The following is a 19,624-nucleotide window of genomic DNA, read 5'->3' as shown; positions in this document are numbered from 1 at the left end:
ATGGACCCTCATTCTGATGGTTGTGATGCAGTATTTCTACTTCTGCAATTAAAAGTACTGGTGGTATCAGTAGTTTTAGTATGCAAGAATACCACATGAATTGGTTTCTAATTATTTGGCTCCTTCCCACCTGGAGATTTCTACAGCTTTTAGCTGGTGAAAAGTCTGGGGAGAGATAACGAGTTCACCATTCCAGTATTCACTGTGATCCACAAGTAGGGATTGTTGGGACTCTCATATAGTCACTATATTTATTGAGATTCAAAAGAACACACTAGCCAGCCAGGTCCACCTGAGTTTGATGTATGTAGCCTCAAAACTACAGAATTCTTCAATTCCCTCATAATAATGACTTAACTGAACCTGAGTCAAGTCAAAATATGAAGCACTAGTACAAATTCTTATTTCAGTAGGAACGCAGACAAAAAGTGAGAACAGATCATCTCTTTTTAACCTCTACTGTATTCCTAGTTGGTCAAAGACAATGCTGGGCCTCCTGCACTTTATTGAGCTCCTGGGTGGGAAAACTATTGTGAGAAGAAAAGCGGACATGAATACCAAAGGCGTTATCATCACTCTAATATTGAATAGTTTTCACACATTTGTTCCTAATGTTGTGGATTTAGTCAGTGATTAAATAAGTATATGCGATTTTCATCCTCAAATGATATGTCTATGTAGTTAGATTAATTCTCAAGAGGCTCTATTTTTTCCAAAATGCAATCCCTCTAAGACCCCTTTCAAAAGCTAGAGATTCATGTAGGTGATCTTTTATGGGAGCAAAGAAGAAAATGCTTCAAGTGAAATCAGGTGCTGCCTGAGTGAAAAGGAGGGTATAGAATCCTTTGGTGTAAGTGGAGGTGGCTCTTTCTTAAAAATTTTGTTGGTGATGAGATTGTCTTTCAGTAAGATCACTGTAGACGTTTTGTAACATCTCCTTGGAGGGGAATAACTAGTTGCATTTTGTCAAACTAAAAGTTCTTCAAAGAATTTCAGACATATTGTTTAAGACAACAAGATATCTAGGTTCCAAAGACATGTACAGTACTTCTCTCAGCACTGATACAGTTAATGCCAATTTCCTCACCCACTACATATCCGGCACAGTACCCAGAGGTTACAGCTTATTTTGTATAGAGGTGATATATTGGGTTGTCCAGAGATGGGTTAAGAAGATTCTCTCACTAGAGAGTTAATTGAGCACTGCAGCCAATGATTGTTGCTCTTAAGGGCTTACATGCACTTGACTTGTAGCAGTGAGGGCAATCCTGTGACTTCAAGAACTACTCAAAAGGTTGGCAGTAGACCAGTGGATTGTTCAAGGATTGCTATTGATGTTGTCTTCAGTATAGAAGACAGTCTTGATTGCCGGTCAGCTCCTTATTTGTCAAAGATAAAAGTGGTCCCAAAAGAATGCAAATACTTAATTGGTCTTTGTAGCAAATTACCTTCTTTTGAATGATGTCCCCCCAGATATTTTCCCTATCTCTTTTGTTGACTTTAGAACTCTGTGCACGTTCTCCTGCTATCCTGTAATAAAGTGTTTATGCTCCCCCTATAAATCTGGTCAAATTGGCAAATTGGCAAATTTCTGATTGGTATATTAACTTGCCTATAAGTACGTGGTACGAAGTGTACCCAGGGCCTGGAAGTTAATTGCCACTAATAGTTTGCAGTACCTATTGTGCCATCCACTACATTGGCAGTACACACAAGACTTGAGTCCTACCATTGTGTCCTGACTCTAGCAGTGTAAAAACTGTAATTCAATCTGACAAAATAAACCCATTTGGCAGGTCAAAACCTTCCTTTAAAATATTCATAATTTAGCCTTAAGTAGGCCTAGTAAGCCACAAGTCAGGGTGCATGGTATTTTAAAGAATATGAAGAAATTGAAAGTTAACATCTTTACAGTGACTAGCACCCAAATGATATTTGAACTTTAGGAACATTGACTGGCTCAAAGAGAAACACTGGGAAGCAATACTAAGTATGTATTCTGCTACCTCAAAGCAGGGGCCAGCTAAAAAAAATGAATCAGCAACTCTTTTCATATTTATTAACAACCCTACTCAATGGTGAAGTTGGGTTTTTAATAAATGTTAAGGAAAATTAACTTTAAGAAAGGTACATTCTCTCTGAAACACCAAAAGGCTTATTTTGATTGACCTTCCAACTGTCATCCAACTGGTTAGTGGTCCTCACTGAGGTGTGAAAACTGCTCCCAGAGATAAGACAAAAGCCAGGATGTGGGGAGGTGTTATTGTTAATCTGGCAGGATGGCTACTTAATTTACGGCAAAGCGGCCTCTCCTGTCAGATGACATTTGGACAGGTCCCTGGCACTTAACTCTTTTTATTGCTATTTTTTGTAAAACATTAAAAAAATATATCTCTAGTTCCCCATATTGGATTTGTGTAATTTTGGTGTCATTTTAGTTATTAAAATGTCCTCTCTTAATTCAATTCATTTTTGTTAATTGTGTTGTGGTTGGACTTTATTGCTGTTTGGTACTGCATGAATACTTTGCACATTGCGCTAAGTAATATCTTTCTGCTCATTGCCATATCTGCCAAAGGAGTTGAGCTCAGGTTAATTTAGGGACTTCCAGTTTTCACCTTCATAATGATTGTGATTATTACTCAAGGTGGGTATTTGTTCCCCATTGAATATTAACCACATTTTTTTACAGTGTTTTTTTTTTAACTTACAACAGAAAGTACGAGCTAGGTCAACAATCACGCACAGAGCACATCAAGCAGTGAATTCCTTGGAACATCTAAGAACTATATCAAGCGATGAATAAGTAGAGATAACCACATCAAAAGTAATGAATGAGGGAACATAAAGAAAGAAAAAGAGAAGAGTCTATAGATAAGCAAGAAAATAATAAAAAACAACTACAATTTTAATTATATTCATATAAGGTTCTCAAACAATGGATGGGACATTACTTTTTCCACAGGGAAAGAGCTTTGGAATTGCTTTCAAAAGAATTTGAATGGCTTAAAGTGACCAACAATAGACCACCTAAACTGGAACAGCCTTGTGCGAAGAATTTCTATCCTCCAAAAATTCAAACAAAATGTCAAGCTTTACTTCTGGCTGGAAAGTAGGAATGCCTGAAAGCATTTGGTGTAGTAACATAGTTGCTTCGTGCTTTGAGTCCAAAAAAACATTGACCGCAGTGTGTCAAAGTGGTGTCCAAGGATTTCCTTGAAGAGAATGTCAGTTTTGAGTGTGTCTGATGGGATAGGTTCCCATTTTATAGATATTTTCAATCCCAACAAAAAGAACACACTTGTCTTCTAGACTGAAAGAATAAATGGTTTCCCCGTCTATGAAGTGAACTTCCAACACAAAAAGCTCCCTTGTACTGCAAAATATCTGACAAACATATGGCACAAAGTATCAGGTTTATCCTAAATGGGTAGGAATGTCTTCTATCACAAATATGATTGCTTTTCGTTATCTCATTGCTATTTCCATGGAAAGAGTAGGGCTTTTTTTTAAATCCCACATATTCATTCTACTTTATCAGCATCTGTTGATACATATCCTCTACCTTTGAAAGTATGATGGTTACCTGTGTTTCAGAGGTTGTCATATGTACAAAGGTTCAATTGTAAAAAATAAATATGAGTGATGGTGCACAAACTTTTTCTTATGATGTTGTCGCCCAGATCACTGATGCTGCCCACTGCCTGCATGGAGAATGCCAAAGTTAGATTGCAGCTAGTTTGCACAATGAACAAGCAAGCTTCCCACAAGGGGAGTCTGGTGAAGATTTAACCTCCTAGTATATCTTTTCAGTGAATCCGTAACTATTCAGAAAGTGGTGTAGTTACTTCACACATATTCCCATTGAACTTTAAATACAATTGTTACATATGTGACAATCGCCATGTGCACTCTGCAGAAAAGACAAGGGTTGGATGAGGATGTATTAAGTAAAGTTTTATGACACAGTGGCTGACACTGTCAGAAACTCACAAGACCTTCTACCTCAACTTGTGGGGCCTCATTCACACTGTCATGAATTTCCATCCACTTCCTTAACTCAACAACACTTAGAGGCAACTCAGTTTGCTCTATGCACTACTCAAGACTCCTAAGCTACATGAAAAACAAAACTTCAGAAACACAACATCTGGGAAGAGAAAACATTCGTATGAACTAGGGGAACCTATAAGGGTCCAACATGAAGTAGAACATGTGAAATGCAACACTGAAAGCATCACTGAATTTAAATTGTCTTTACAACTCTTGCACACATTAGCCAGAAAGAAACCATCGTGTTTGCTTGTAACGTTAAGAACTTACATGACAGGGCCTGATTGGTGCCCATTTTATATATTGTCTATGCTGAGCCTGCCCCTATATAAAGCATTGACTCACACAAATTCACCCTGACATATGGTCTTTCTCACTCACACACATGAACACACTCTCCCTGTTGCTCTGTTTCATCAACAAAATTGGCTGTCAAAAGCTGCTTTTGGGGCATCAAAAGAGACCTGGTCCCCTAAAAGGAATACTGGTAGGGACCAGTGTCCCCCACTGGCACAAATTAACCACTCCATATGCATCAGACTTAGAGGATTTTAGCAAATAGGGATAAGTTAGTTGCAATGGAGTAACAATAAAACAATAACTATTGGAGTTCGGCATATCAGTTATCTTAACAGACATTGCATGCTACCAGTCCTACCGCCTGTTGAACAATACTTAAGCAACACACATGTAGACTAGGTTTTTAACAACATATTTTTCACTTGAGTTTAGGATGAAATGTGAATTCAACGACTGAAGATGTGTTGCAAAAATCAGTGAAGTAAGTGCTTGATGTTTTAAAAAAAAAATGTTTTTGTCCTCAATTAACAAAGAAAGCTCGTAGGTTTGGAGGATATAGCCGGCCTAATCCAAAGACTCCAATCCACTATCCGAGGTGGAGACGAAGAAAAAGATACCCAGTCGCTTCTCAAAGAAGAGAGGTTTAATCTGATGTTATAATGTGTGGAGAAACTGCATGTCACAAGATAGAACTTTAGTAAGCCTCAAGTCACTATTTTTAATCACAATGAGGTTAGTTAATAACATGAATTTCATTGAGTTGGTAATTGCACCAGGTGATAAATGCAGCAGCTCATAATGGAGCATTCTTGGCTAGTAAATGGAATAGCAAATGCAATAATAAACCAAACACCATAAATCAACGCTACTTCATTTCAGCTATGACAGAAGACTTTAGTTGCTGGGCTAGCAATGCAGCTATAGCTAAATTCATTTTGTGACACTGTCCAGCATAAACCAATCAAATGTCACACAATGAATTAACCTGTGCTCAACAACAAGTGCAATTACACAACCAAAATTAGATATATTGAAATGAGCAGACTTAAATCTATGATTGTCCTAAAAGTCTTCTTATTTATTTATTTATTTCAAAGTTTTATAGAGCGCGTACAACACCCAAGGGGGTATCAGAGCGCTGTACAGCGTTGTCATCAGTAATTATACAGAACATAAAGATGGTAATACATTAGTATCATTGGTGCAATATAGCGCTAGTATGGGAGGTTCAAAGTACCCAGTTGTTTTACGTGCAAGGTTAAAAGAAGCATTGGTTTCTGTGTGATGGTTCCGGGGCTCCGCCACTTCACTTTGACCTCTAGGGTCGACCATTGTAAAAAGTGAAAACAAACTGTTTTAATTATGTTTAAAAAAATGTACACACACCTTTTGCTTTGGGCCGTCTCTATTGTTGCTGTAATCATGACAATGAGCCTCATGTGACACTGGCAGTGATGCCGAAGCATTTCATTTTCTAGGGGCGGGCCATTAGTCTTGAGTATTTGCCAGGCTGATCATCTCACAGCCCTGAAGCCTGTGAGGGAATCAACTTGGCAAAGACATAGCCACCAGGACCAGTCTCCACACCCTGATGGCGTGGAGGTAAAGTTTACCATGAGCACTTCAGGCTGAAGCCCAGTAGTGCCAGGGTATTCACGTCAGTCAGGGAGTGGAGAGGATGGTCACCCCACCCTTTCCCAACTCGTCACAGGGGGTCCATTCCCAACACGTCACAGGGGTTGGGCCACTCTTATGAGATGGGAAAGGGTGGAATAGAGGCTGCAGGCAAACAGGAAGCTGAGAAATTGAGTCTGCACAGTTTTTCATCATGACTTTTGAAGACACACTATGCAGACTCGAGGTGTCAGCTTCCTGTGCTGCTTGTAATTAAAGGAGTATTTGACGCAGGATGCCATCTTTCATTTGCACTTCTCTAGCTCCAGTGCCTTAATTTCACTGTCAGCAAGAGCTAAAGAGCAGACACAGTGGTGCGCATTGTAGGTGCATGTCCACATCACCAATAAGCTTCCCCGCCATGATCTGAAGTTGATGCCTGCACGAAGGAACCCATCATCTGCGTCAGCTCCCGGTGGGTCCTCAGAAACTTGGCCAGCAACATTAGCTCTGTCTAAGTTTGTTTGTCTCTTTGTTTAGAGGTGCAGTGCTGCCGTTACCCTGCTCGCTTTTTATCTTCTCTGTAAAGCTTGAGGAATTTACATTTAAGAGGGGCCCCTTTCTGGAAGGCAGCAGTGGTATTTATGTTCCATGCCTGCAAGTACCCACATTCGTATACAAATTGTTGTTGGAAACCAATCAATATGGCGACCTCTTAGACATGACTCCTGAATGGGAAAAATGATCACAACTAATGTACCAGGTTAAATGAAAGCCCGGCAGAAGGTCCTAAAGACGGTGCAGCAACAGGAGCCGCAGCGTCTAGATTGTTCCTTGATTGACACCTGCCGAGAAAATGCATATTTTACTCACAGCCACACAGTGGCTTAAATAAAATAAATACACTTCCACAAATTGTAAGGTGCTATCAAGGTGTGGATAGATATTATCATGGCAACACACAAAGTCTTTATTCTGAATATATTGTAGTTCTACGTATAATATTGCACTAGTCATTACCATGTGTGGCTTGTGGTACATCAGGGAAGTGGAAGCATTTTCCTGAAAAATTTGTTTGTGTCTTTACTGGTTGTTACATAATTAGCGTGCACAACCCTTTAAAACTTTGTTAATGGAGGACCGGTTTGTGATTCAACTTGTAGCCTATTTTGAAAGACAGATGCTGGAACCAGTTCAACTGGACCATTTAAATACATCTATGCACGGTAGAAAAGGGGGGAAGAGTGGGTGGCTGTGCCTTCTCTGTAAGTCAGTCAGTCAAACCACTTTATTTGATTACTTAAAATCATACAAAGTAAAAAACATACATTAAAAATCACAATTATTTACATCAGGAAGGCACCATATTTAAAAAAGTCAAAGATATCATCCAATGTTATAAAATTCCCCAGGGTCTCAAGATTAAGAAAAATAGACATAAATCTCATTTGCTACAGCTCAAAAATAATTCATACCATATTAGCATTAGGAAATCTTTTTTTCCTCAACCGCATAGCAGCAACCAAAAAACTGGCAATGTTAAAAATGGACCATACATCATCTAGCATTTGAAAATATAGTAAAGCTGGTCTAACTTGTTGAAAACTCTTTCCTCTCAAGAGAGGAACCAAAACCCGCCTCTGAATGGAATCATGTAACTCTAGCTCCTCCCGCTCCATCATTTGTAAATTCAAAAACTGTGATCTTACCCAATTTACATCTTCCTTTGCAATCCCATCTGGGTTGTTATAGATGTAATGTAATGTAAGTGCCAATTTGTATCGCGCGGCAATCGCTCCAAGGAGCATCTAGGCGCCCAGAAAGGACCACCAGGTGTTAGGTAGTCCCTATGCTTACTTGACCGAGACCCGAATTACACTAGGCTTCTGGCAGTTATATCTTGGAGATTAAAGATCCAGGTTTTTAGATGTTTACGGAAATCTATTTCTTTATCCAGTAATCTCAACTGGGGGGGAAGAGTATTCCATGCTTTTGCTCCCAGTACCGCCAGGGATTTGCCCCCTCGAGTTTTAAGTCTGAAACTCGGGACGGTAAGCAGGTTGGCCGTTGAAGAACGCAGTGCTCTGGTTGGACAGTATCTGCTGAATTTTTTCCTCAGATAGGACGGGCCTAGGTTGTGAACAGCTCTAAAAGTAATTAACAGTACTTTGAACAAAACCCTTTTTGTAATGGGCAGCCAATGTAATGCCTTGAGGGCTTTGGTTGCAGATGATCTTTTCGGCCATTTTAGAACCAACCTCGCTGCTGCATGTTGCACCATCTGAAGTTTGTGTGTGACAGCTTTATTTGTACCAGCATAGAGGCTGTTGCAGTAATCGATGCGTGATGTTACAAGTGCAACCGTAACTGTTTTCCTTGCTTCAAGGGGCAAAAGATCAAAGAACTTTCTCAGTCCCTTTATTACCCCAAAGCACATGCCTGCCACTCTAGCCGCTTGTTGTCTAAAAGACAGGTCAGAGTCAAAATGCACCCCCAGATTACGGGCCGAGTTGGTTGAATGAGGTGGTATTTCAGCTTTTTCTGGCCACCATAATCGTGGGATGAACTCATTTTTTGGGCCTATAGGCATGATCTCTGTTTTACCTGTGTTGCATTTCAGATGATTTAGGCGCATCCATTCAAAGGTGGCCGTTAGGCAACCTTTGAGCTTATCCTCCCAGGCTTGGTTATCCTTATCCATTACCAGGATAAGTTGTGTGTCATCGGCATAGGCTATAGCGTCTATGCCAAATGACGATATCAGTTTTATCAGGGGTGCAGTATAGACATTAAACAGGGTCGGGCTCAGGCTCGAACCCTGCGGAACTCCCGTCAACAGCGCTTTTTCACTGGAGCAGAATTCCCCCAGGGTCACCACTTGCCTCCTGTCACTTAAATAGTTTCTTATCCACTCAAGCACTGTCCCTGTGACACCAGATGTTATTAGCCGGTCTAATAGGATGGCATGTGAGACCGTGTCGAAGGCCGCCGATAGGTCTAATAAAATCAGGACGGCCTTCTTGCCTTGGTCTAGGGCAGAGCGGATAGTTTCTGTAGTGAACAGGAGGGCCGATTCGGTGGAATGTTGGACCCTGAAACCTGCCTGGTTGGGGTGCCATACATCACTATCTTCCAAGAAACGAGTAAGTTGTTTATTTACAATTGACTCTGTGACTTTGCACAGGGCCGGGAGTAGTGAGATGGGTCGTAGGTTCGACAATGTGGTGGGGTCAGGGAGTTGTTTTTTCTGCAGTGGTTTCACCGCTGCCAGTTTCCACTCTGGGGGGACTTTAGATGTCAATCCGCCCCAGTTTGTTAAACATAAGTTTAATGTATGACAGCCATGGAATTCTCATAGCCTCGTCTAAGGCAATACAATCCCTTAGGATTTGGTGTTTCAATGTTATCTCGGGATTGAGCCAAGTTTTAATCCAACAAACCAGGGGGGCCAATCTCAGCTGGTCAGTCACATAACCCAGACCTAATTCCTGATGAATGGAAAAAGTTGGGGTAGATTGGGGTACCAACAAGAGGGTGCGTAAAAATTTCTTTTCAGCCAACTGTACCCCTCGTAGATATTTATAGCCCCAAATGGCAGCGCCATATATAGCGACTGCCAGACATTTGGATCTATAAATAGCAAGTATTGCGTCAAAGGGCCGTGCTCCCAACCGCTGTGAGAACCCCACTAAGGCTGATGTCGTTCTAACCACAGCGTTTTTCTTTGCTCTAAATTGTGGAACCCAAGAACCTTTGTCATCAAATAATACCCCCAGATATGTGAAGGAAGTCACTTTAGATACCACAGCCCCATTACAGAAGAAGGTTTTGACTTTCCTGTTATGGTCTCCAGCTGTCATAAAATGATATTTGGACATATTTACTACCAAGTCCAGGGATTTCATATGCGCTCCAAATGCATCTAATAATCTCTGGAGGCCTATAGCCGTGCTAGAAAGAAGCACGGCATCATCTACATATAGGAGGACAGAAAAAATCCTGTCCCCTACACGTGGCGTATCCGGACTAGCATTAACCAAGGTTTTTTCTATCTCATTTATATAAAGTGTAAAAAATAAGGGTGTCATTATGCACCCCTGCCAAACACCTCTCCCCAACTTAAAGTGACTTGTGCATTTACCATCCTGGGTAACTCTAACCGCTGCTATAAAATCCCTATGTAGTTCAGCTAAAAAATGAACCAAACATGGATCAATTCCTAGATCTAATAAAATGGACCACAGTTTAGATCTATTGACCCAGTCGAAGGTTGAAGTAAGGTCCATAAAAGCCATGTGCAAAGAACCTTTATTTGCTACAGTATTTTTGTTTACCAATAAATATAAGTTGAGGCACTTATCCATGGTACTACGGCCGTGCCAGAAACCATATTGGAGATTAGATAGAATCCCCTTCTCGTTAACCCAGACAAAAAGTTTCTCCAAGATCATTTGCCTAAAATTTCAACAGCAGAGTCGATTAAAGATATTGGTCTATAGCACCGTGGGTCCCCTCTCTGACCCTTTTTAAATATTGGGATAATAATCGACCTGGACCACAATGCCGGAAACCCCTGCTGTACAGAGGCATTAAATATATTTGCTAGGATCCTTGCCCAAAATTTGGGTTCTCCTTTATACATATCTGCGGGGACACAATCTGGGCCCGGTGCCTTATTGCTCAATGTCTCTCTATGGCCTTTTCTATCTCCTCCTTGTTAAAAACCAGTAAAGGGAGATCGCCAGTTATGTCTACAACTGCAAAAGGGTCCTGCTCCTCACCCAAACCATACATTTTCTCAAAATGAGTTAACCACTGTTCCTCTGAAATATTAGTTTCCATGCAAGCATTCTCAAGACCCGAGAAAAGGGGAGTATTAACAATCACCCAGAATTTAGAGCTATCCTTAAGTATTTCCACGGTCAATAGGGCATTCCAGGCTTCATTTTTCATTTCCCCCTTTCGTGTGTGTACAGCTGTTTTATATACTTTCCTAAAGGTAGCAATTTGATCCCTATCTCTTGGGTTAGTTTTTAGTGCTCGAACTAGGTTTCGATGAGCACTAGAATATTTTGCACCAAACCACTTTTCTCCTGTATTAGCTCTTGGTTTAGATGAAACTGTCAGATCTACGGATGCCTGAACAGGCTTTAATGACCTCCTTTTGTAATGCCAAAAGGTCTAAGCATTTAACCATATCATCTTTAGCCCTCCTGCATAAATTAGCAAAAAAAGATTCTGCTACTATCTTAGCCCATTTAATCTTTCTTCCCTGCTGCGTTGCCACCAACCCTGTAGGTTCAGTCTTCCTTGGCATTGGGGACAAAAAACCCATATCTATATTTAGCTCAAGGGTTACTGGGTTATGGTTGCTAAAAGGTGAAATCTTAGCATTATAAAACTCAACCTTATCTAACAATAAAGGGGATAAAAATATATAATCAATGATGGTGTCTCTACCTTTAGCCTTAAAAGTCTGAACACGGTCAGATAACTCAATAAAAGCTGGTTCAAAAAAATCTAGGACAGCCAAAAGATCCTCCAAGGCCTCACCCTGTAAGGTATGCTCAAAATGGGGGGGCACCGCATGTTCGGGACACATTTTGAACCACATAAATGAATATTAAAATCGCCCAATAATAAGATATAAAAAAAAGAAGTGGTTTGCTTTGCCCTATAGCCATCGAAAAAATCTTTCAGAAATATCAGATGTTCATTCATAAAATTACAATCCAATAAGTTATACAAATTAAGAATCAACATCTTTGGTTGATTGAGAGGGCACAATTCTGCTATCAGACAATTATATGAGGTTTCCTCCAACCTGTTAATGGAACACTTTAATTTTATGAAAATAAGTAGCATTAGGCCCCCCTTGGCTCTTCCTGGGGCTGATGGTCGTGCCAGTAGACAATACGATTTTAACCCGTCCAACCAAAAATTAGACTCTCTTTCCCATGTCTCCTGAAATGCGATAATGTCATATTCTTTAATAAAGGTTAACCAGATAGGGTCTTCCCTTTTGGATCTGAGACCCGCAATGTTCCAACCTGTAAGTCAAAGTACATCCCATTGGCTGGCCCTAATGGAGGACCGGTCTGTGAGTCAACTTGTGGCCTATTTTGAAAGACAGATGCTGGAACCAGGTCAACTGGACCATTTAAATACATCTATGCACGGTAGAAACGGGGGGCAGAGTGGGTGGCTGTGCCTTCTCTGTAAGTCAAAGTACATCCCATTGGCTGGCCTTCAGTGATGGATGTAAGAGGTTGCCTGGAATGAGGTGGCTTTGCCTGTGCCTCATTACATGAACCCTGAAAGCATCTGCACAATGTCCCTCATATACCAAAAATAGGCACACCTTATTTTTGTTGCTCTTTTTGTGCTTTGAGGGTGGGCGCAAGAAGCATATGGAGACAAAAATTGAGTGAAAAACAGCCACAATAAAAGGCGCACAACTATTTTGCTTGCAACCGATTGTTAGAGATGAGGCTGCCACGTGGCTTTGCTCAGGGAATGAAGGCAGCTTGCTGGCCTTAAATGTCTACTTAGGGATGATGAGAAACAATATCAGCCAAGACACGCTTTCATGTTTTTCCTCTGCTTTGGATTTAACGTGATAGAAATCTGAGAATACAAAAAGCTGTGTACTGAAACCTAAAGCGAAATTGAATTGCTCTCTACAATTCCATACAAAAACCGAGTACAAAACAATTTGCGAAACAAGATTTTTTCCATCGCTTGACCAATACACGAAAACAACTTAGAAATCTGAGTCTAGGTTGGGACGCAGCTTTTGCAAAGACAAGGTCTTTTTCATCAATTGGAAATTAGGCCACTAGGCCATTTTAGATCATATATCGTTCTCAAAAGACTCTGTCAGCAGTCTTCTTGCCAACTACACTGTTTGTCCCATGGATGTTGTGTAATTTTTGTGGGTATCTGGAAAGGTCCTGAAGAAGGTGGTCAATCTACTCTTTGCAAGCCACCGAAACGCGCGCTGACCCCATGTTTAGACCCTTTTTGAACATATACATCAAATTTGGTCGTGGAGATTTTGCAATCTGTTGTCTCCCCTTTTTTCCCAGATGCATTCTGCATGAATGTTGTATGAGTCTGTATGTATTTGGATGAGTTTTGTATTTTTGATATATTTATATGGAATTTTCTGGGTGTTTTCATGTTGAACAGTACAGTGTAAATATTTTTTTAATTCTATGTGGAAATACTGTCTAATTTTATCGTATAATAAATACCCCAAAAAAAGCTTTAAAGATAAAATAGAAAGAGAATGAACTGTTATGAAATATATAAAGAAATTAAATAAACAGAGATGGTAAAATCAAGCACATTAGCGTCATTGAAATGATTGACAGATAGTTGAGCCCGTGTCAAATTCAATTTCGGTAACAAAAGAAATATAGGCCCTATGGGAGTGTTCTCATTGCACGCCAATATGACGCAGAACTCTTACCCAAAATGCTTGCTTCCAGACATTGAAGAGTGAGTCTCAATGAAAAGAGAAAAAACTTGACATAAACCTATTTCTTGTATTCTTTTGTCATAATGGGTGAAACAGACCATTTATGGTCTTGTAGTTTAGCTGTGGCCGCTTTTAAAGATTCACAGTTTATTCTGTCTTCATGACAGGATCTCTAAAAAACTTAAAATGGAGTCCAGCCCTGGATCAGAAGCCGAATGCTAAGTGACAATATGGTTAGTTTGGGGATTTATATATTGCTCAAGCCTCATGGTGTCTCAGTGAGATGAGATGATAGAGGCAGGTTACGTGACAAAGGGTTTATAGTTATGGTTTAGGTTCCTATATTGGACCAAGTTCCTTGGTTATCAAAGCCTAAGAGATAATGAATAAGTCGGGCTATGGAAAGGTTTGGCAGATTAAAGAGAGTGACTCTCTACATTTAATACCGGGAAAAAAGGAGGGGAGCACAGAGGGATTGATTCAGTATTTATTTGTAATCAAGGGTAAATTAAAAGCCTTGATATATCCAAAAATGCATTTTATAAGTAATGAATACACAAATTATAGTCACATATATAGCTATATCAAACAACTAGGTGGAGCACATAAAAAGAGCAACAAATGATTATATGCAGCGAGAGTACTTTCACTTGTACTCAATCTTTCCATATAATACAATATACAACATATACATCACATATATATATATTTACACACAGATTTCACAACAACACAGCCCTACAAAAATAAAAAAAATAAAAACAATTACACAAACAATACTTATATATCTATGTGCGCATTCCTGAATTTCAATGCTACACTCCCAGGTAGTCCTATGTATCAGCGCCTGGGGAAATAAATTACCCCCCCAAAAATTATTTAAACCGGCGCTTATGCTACAGTCTAGAACAAATTAACAATTGAAACGGACTCCTCCACAGAATGCCGACGCAGTCGTGGTTGCGTTTCAGCCACACGTATCTATGGGCTTCCTCAGGACAAAAGGGCCAAATTACAGGTATCCAATGATAAAGTACGGACCCTGTGCACCCTGGCTGGAAAATCCAAGGTGGGGTACACCCCACGGGGGGTACCTAAGGATTGGTGCCCACTTCAAATGCCCACTCGGTAGAGAATTACACATCCAAGGGAGGGATAAATTCTTCTCTCTCTTGCGGCTAAGGTCCACACGGCTAAAGGATTTCAGGAAGCGTTGGGAACAAAGTTTACCGGCATCTCTACATTTAATATGCATAATGTGCAGGCCATGTATATTATTCAGGACCACATGCATACCAACAAACCCAGTTCAGATGGGAATTCCTGATTTTTTTTAAGCCATATAGAGCTTTATTTTACCTGTCTCCCACCTAAAATTGCCTATGGAGTCAGAAAATGTTGGCACCAGCATGAAATGATGAATGAGAAAATTAGGGACTTGTGCATATTTAATTTTTAGGGCAATGGAGGTTGGCAATTCTCGATGTAGTGACTTAGGGCCAGATGTAGGCAGCCTAATACCGGTTGGTAACGGCCGAAATTACCGAATTTCGGTCGTTACTGACCGGTATTAGGCATTTGAGATGTAGGTGGCTACATTTCAGATTCGGTAATTTACCAAATCGGTAATTTAAGGAATCGGTAAATTACCGAATTCTTAAATACCGATTCGGTAAATTACCGAATCTGAAATATAGGAAGCACTCAAGTGAGTGCTTTTCACTTGTAAGGATTCGTTATTTACCATCAACTACAAGTTGGTGGTAAATAACGAAAACCGTTAAAAAAGCAATTTTGTGCTTTTTTTACAGTGCCATGTGGCAGACATACATGTATGTGTGCCACATGTGCACCCATGCACTATTCAGGGGTGCAACAGGGTGTCAATGTGACACCCTGCCACCCTTGTAGGCCTTTCCCCTCTTACCGATTTGGTAAGAGGGTGGAGGCCCATAGGAATGAATGGGGAATACTGATTCGGTAAATACCGAATCAGTATTTACCGAATATTACAGATTCGGTAAAAATTACCGAACGAATACCTACAAACCATTTACCCATTCTAAAATACCAAATCGGTAAAATTCGGTATTTTAGAATTGATAAATGGTATTTACCTACATCTGGCCCTTATTCTCTTGTTTCAATACAAGCCAAGGAGCGGTTACCAAAATACAATAAGTCTACTCAGTGTGTGTCGTCACCAATAACATTGAGACACTACTCATATATGACACACTACAAACATCCCTTCTACCGAAACCATTTCTATATTTGTACATTTGCTTATATATCATCAAAGTACATCACTGGTACATTGAGTTCTTAGAACTGAGTTGACTTCAGGTGTTTTTAACAGGCCACAATTGAGAGCTCTGGAGCAAAGGCTGAAGACAATGCAAATGTCTCACTTTGTCTGTCAGTAGGTCATAAAGATGTTCAGAATACTTTGTCAACCAACCCTTGGCCTCTATGCTGAACAAACAGAGCAATGGCTACTTTTTCCAGTTGCAATTGTGATTCTGTGCCACTGTGTGTGATGGAGGTATTTAGTTGCCAAAAGTAAATGAAATACAGTGCTTACAAGTGAGTCAGTGTGTTGTGTGTTTGGTGGTTGTGAAGTGAAAGAGAGGGGAGATGATACAGGGATTAATGAAAGGGGACTGCTGGAGATAACATATACAGATGTGGGATATTTGGAGAGAAAAGGGTGCACGTGTCTAACGCAGAATGAGCATTAACGGCATGATTGAGACACTATGAAGAACACTACCCCTCCCACAGTCCTCAATAATGTTTAATTACGGTTCTTTGCATTGTTATCTCAAAGTCTGTTATGAAGTTCTCTGGTCATACTTCATTATCAAATGAAATCTCTTTTTTGATGTCATATCCACACTTTCATAATTGCTCTATTAACATTCTTGCTTTCTCAAATTTGCTCTAATATACACCATTTGCCCACTCTTTAAAAAAAAAAAATCCCAGGGGAAGAACCCCCCCAAACCCCTCTGAGGACAATCTGGCTCCCTCACTAAAGAGCTCTCATTCCGAACGTTTACACCCCACCACTTTCAAATGTCGCAAGACACAACTGGATATGGGACATTCAGAGAGTTCCATGCAAAGGCTAACACCTTCCTAAACCTTTCCCTAATCTGTTTTTGCAACAAGCATATAAGCATTCATGTCTTTCTGTAAAACCTACATGGTAATTGATGTACCCACTGATGTAGGCAGGAGAAATGTTTTGTGCGCTTCGAGGATGTGAAACACCAATGAGTTGTTTTGTAATTACTATTACATTTATGAATAAGTGGGTGCTCATCGGTCCTTGCAAGGCCAGATCTCTTTCCTACCAGGTTGGTGAAAGTGTACGCCCTATTTGATGAAGCGAATGCTCATGGCCCTCAAATCCTGATTCAGTGATATTCATCTTTTTACTCACCTGAGTTAAAATTGAGAGTTTAGTTTTATGCGGCTGTCCTAGTAATTTCTAATTATTTCTCTTGTGTTAATGTGTCAACATGAAAGACTGTTTGATTGTTGTAGTTATTGCACAGGTATTTAGCTCCAAATATTAATTAGATTTAATTAAGTAAAATAAATGTAATGAGGTATGGTGATATAAACCATATTTCTTTAGGCATGTTGGAATAACACACCTCTAATTTTCTGATCATAAATTCTTTTGGTTGGGTTACATTAGATTATCAACTGGTAGAAGAAACATATAAAAATACATTTTAAGAATAATACTGAATGGTTCCTGCAAGATCTAATTTAGTTGTTAGTTTAATGCCTGATAAGAAGAGTCCCACACCCCAATCTACTACAAAGCTTGGTTAAAGGAAGGTATCCAGGTGCTTGTGTGTCTGCAGGTACCAAGACTTAAGGCAGCACAGAGCAAAATTGTGCATAATATATGGTAATACAAACCGAGCCATCATTTTAGTCAGATTGTCTTGTCTATCTTCAATATCCTTGTTTCTCCAATGCCTCTTTATCATACAGCATTTTCTTGAAAGTTAATCCGCATATTTTGGAATCCACATCAACCAAGAAGATAGCTCTTCGGCTTGAACACGTTAATAGATCTAATGGATCTTTGACTGAAAAAGTACATAACCCAAAAGTTCCAATGGCTTAAGTTAATTGCACATCCCTCAGACAAACCTTTTTTTGTGTTAGCCAATCAATACAACAATCATAGATGACTCATTGTACATATTGATTGCTACGAAGAGTGTCTGACACCTTTCTACCCAATAGGTGTCATTGTGCCCTCATCTATAACAGTCATGGCCAAGCTACATTCCTTTTCATAAATAACCAGTACAAAATAAGCTAGCTTTCTTCCACTTGTTTATTTTTTAGACTTTCAATTCCCAGTAAGTGTACAGAACAAGAAGCCTTTGAATTTCCAGTGTTCAAAAAGTTTTCATAGAATAAACATCTAACACGTGTTTCGTCTGATACAGACTTTTTCAAGGCTTAATCTCAAGGTAAATTTATGTTTGAACGTTCCTGTTTGAAATGTTCCGTATTAGAGGTTAAGGACAAGAGAACCAGTATCTGACGGAAGGCTTCTGAACATACCCAAGTCAATTTGCCCATACATATGTAAGAATTCTTGTAATCCTGTGTTGTAAATGTTTCCCTTGGAACTACACAATATAAAATCCCTTTGCTTTAGCATGATAAATATTTTCATCCTTTTCATTGTTTCATTTATTACATTTACATTTCATGAAATAATCTTTAATAGTGTTAATGTGAAGTTGGTGCACATATATGATCAAATTGCAACATTATGAACCACCACCAAACACCAATGACCAGCTACTAGTACTCTTAGTAGTATTGAATTCTGATTTTATCATGTCCACTGCCACATAGTCCTGTTTGTGATAGAGGATAACATATGAAAATTGCAAATGCATGTTTAATTGAAAACTGCAGATGTTCAAGTGGGAAAGACTGGATTTGCTGGTATTTCAGTAAATTGACTACCAATCATGTGAGGTGGTTGTGTAGGGCAGGAAAAATAAAATGGAAATGTAATCCTAGATACCACACTGAAATAATATATCTCAGGTAAACTGTCATTTATAATAAGGCAAGGACACTTAAAAATGAGCCTCATAAAGTAACACTGAAAAAAGCTAAAGAAAATAAATCTTGGTCACCTTTATTACAGAAAGAGTATTTTAATGTCATCATTGCATAATGGGCAATTTAGCATTGAACAAGAGAGTAGATTTCAATGTAAAGGTGACTACTGATAGCATGGAAAGAGTCCAAACTTTACTTTCCAGTAACAGTTCAACCTGTAACTAACAAAAATTGGCCTTCAACTCGGCACTAAATCTTCGTCTTCTAGGTGACAGATCTTTGCCACCATTTTTTAATGGAAGCTAAATCAAATACACATCATAATTAACAGTTTAAGTTAAGTCAGTGATGAGATGTTTTAAATCAGTTTTAAAACTTTTATTCTCTTTAAGAGATTAGCAAAGTTTTGGTATTCTTTTTTTTCAATTACTAATTCAGATAAATCAGTTTACATAAACTACCAAAGAAAAAAATATGGTGGAGTCATCAAAAATGCAAATTGACAAGCATATTCCATAATTTAATTAATCCCTATTCTAAATAATGGAAACAAAAGCTAATAGTACCCATAAAGAGTTCAGGAAAAGAGTGAGATCAAAGGAGCATCAAGTTCAAAATAATTAAGTAGTTGAACTCACCATAAAGAGAAGTTTGAGAAACTCAGCAGAGTCTCAATCTCCAAAAAGCATCAGCATACAGTTGCAGTCGCAACTGTACAAACATAAGCATATACAGGGAAATAGGCGAAACAGATGTAGCAGTAGCCACACCAGGGACATCTTATGGATTTTGGGGGCCCTGGGCTGAACTTATTTTGTGGGCCCCTCTTCGCAACAGCTTTGAATTTATGATCCAATTTCAACTCTTTCATGCCCTCTTAGGCCAGGCACACTGGTCCAAATTCTGAATGTCTTTACATCTAATATTTAGGGATAGTGACCTGTGCTTTCAATATTGTAACACAGCAGCAGCTCATTACCAATACTGCAAATAATGTCTGTGACAACTTCTCATTTCTCATATTCCAGGTCCTGTTATGGTCAAAAAGAAACTTTTTTT

Source organism: Lissotriton vulgaris, chromosome 8 (assembly GCF_964263255.1).
Source record: "Lissotriton vulgaris chromosome 8, aLisVul1.2, whole genome shotgun sequence".
Classification (NCBI taxonomy): Eukaryota; Metazoa; Chordata; class Amphibia; order Caudata; family Salamandridae; genus Lissotriton; species Lissotriton vulgaris.
This window is presented reverse-complemented; position numbering follows the sequence as displayed.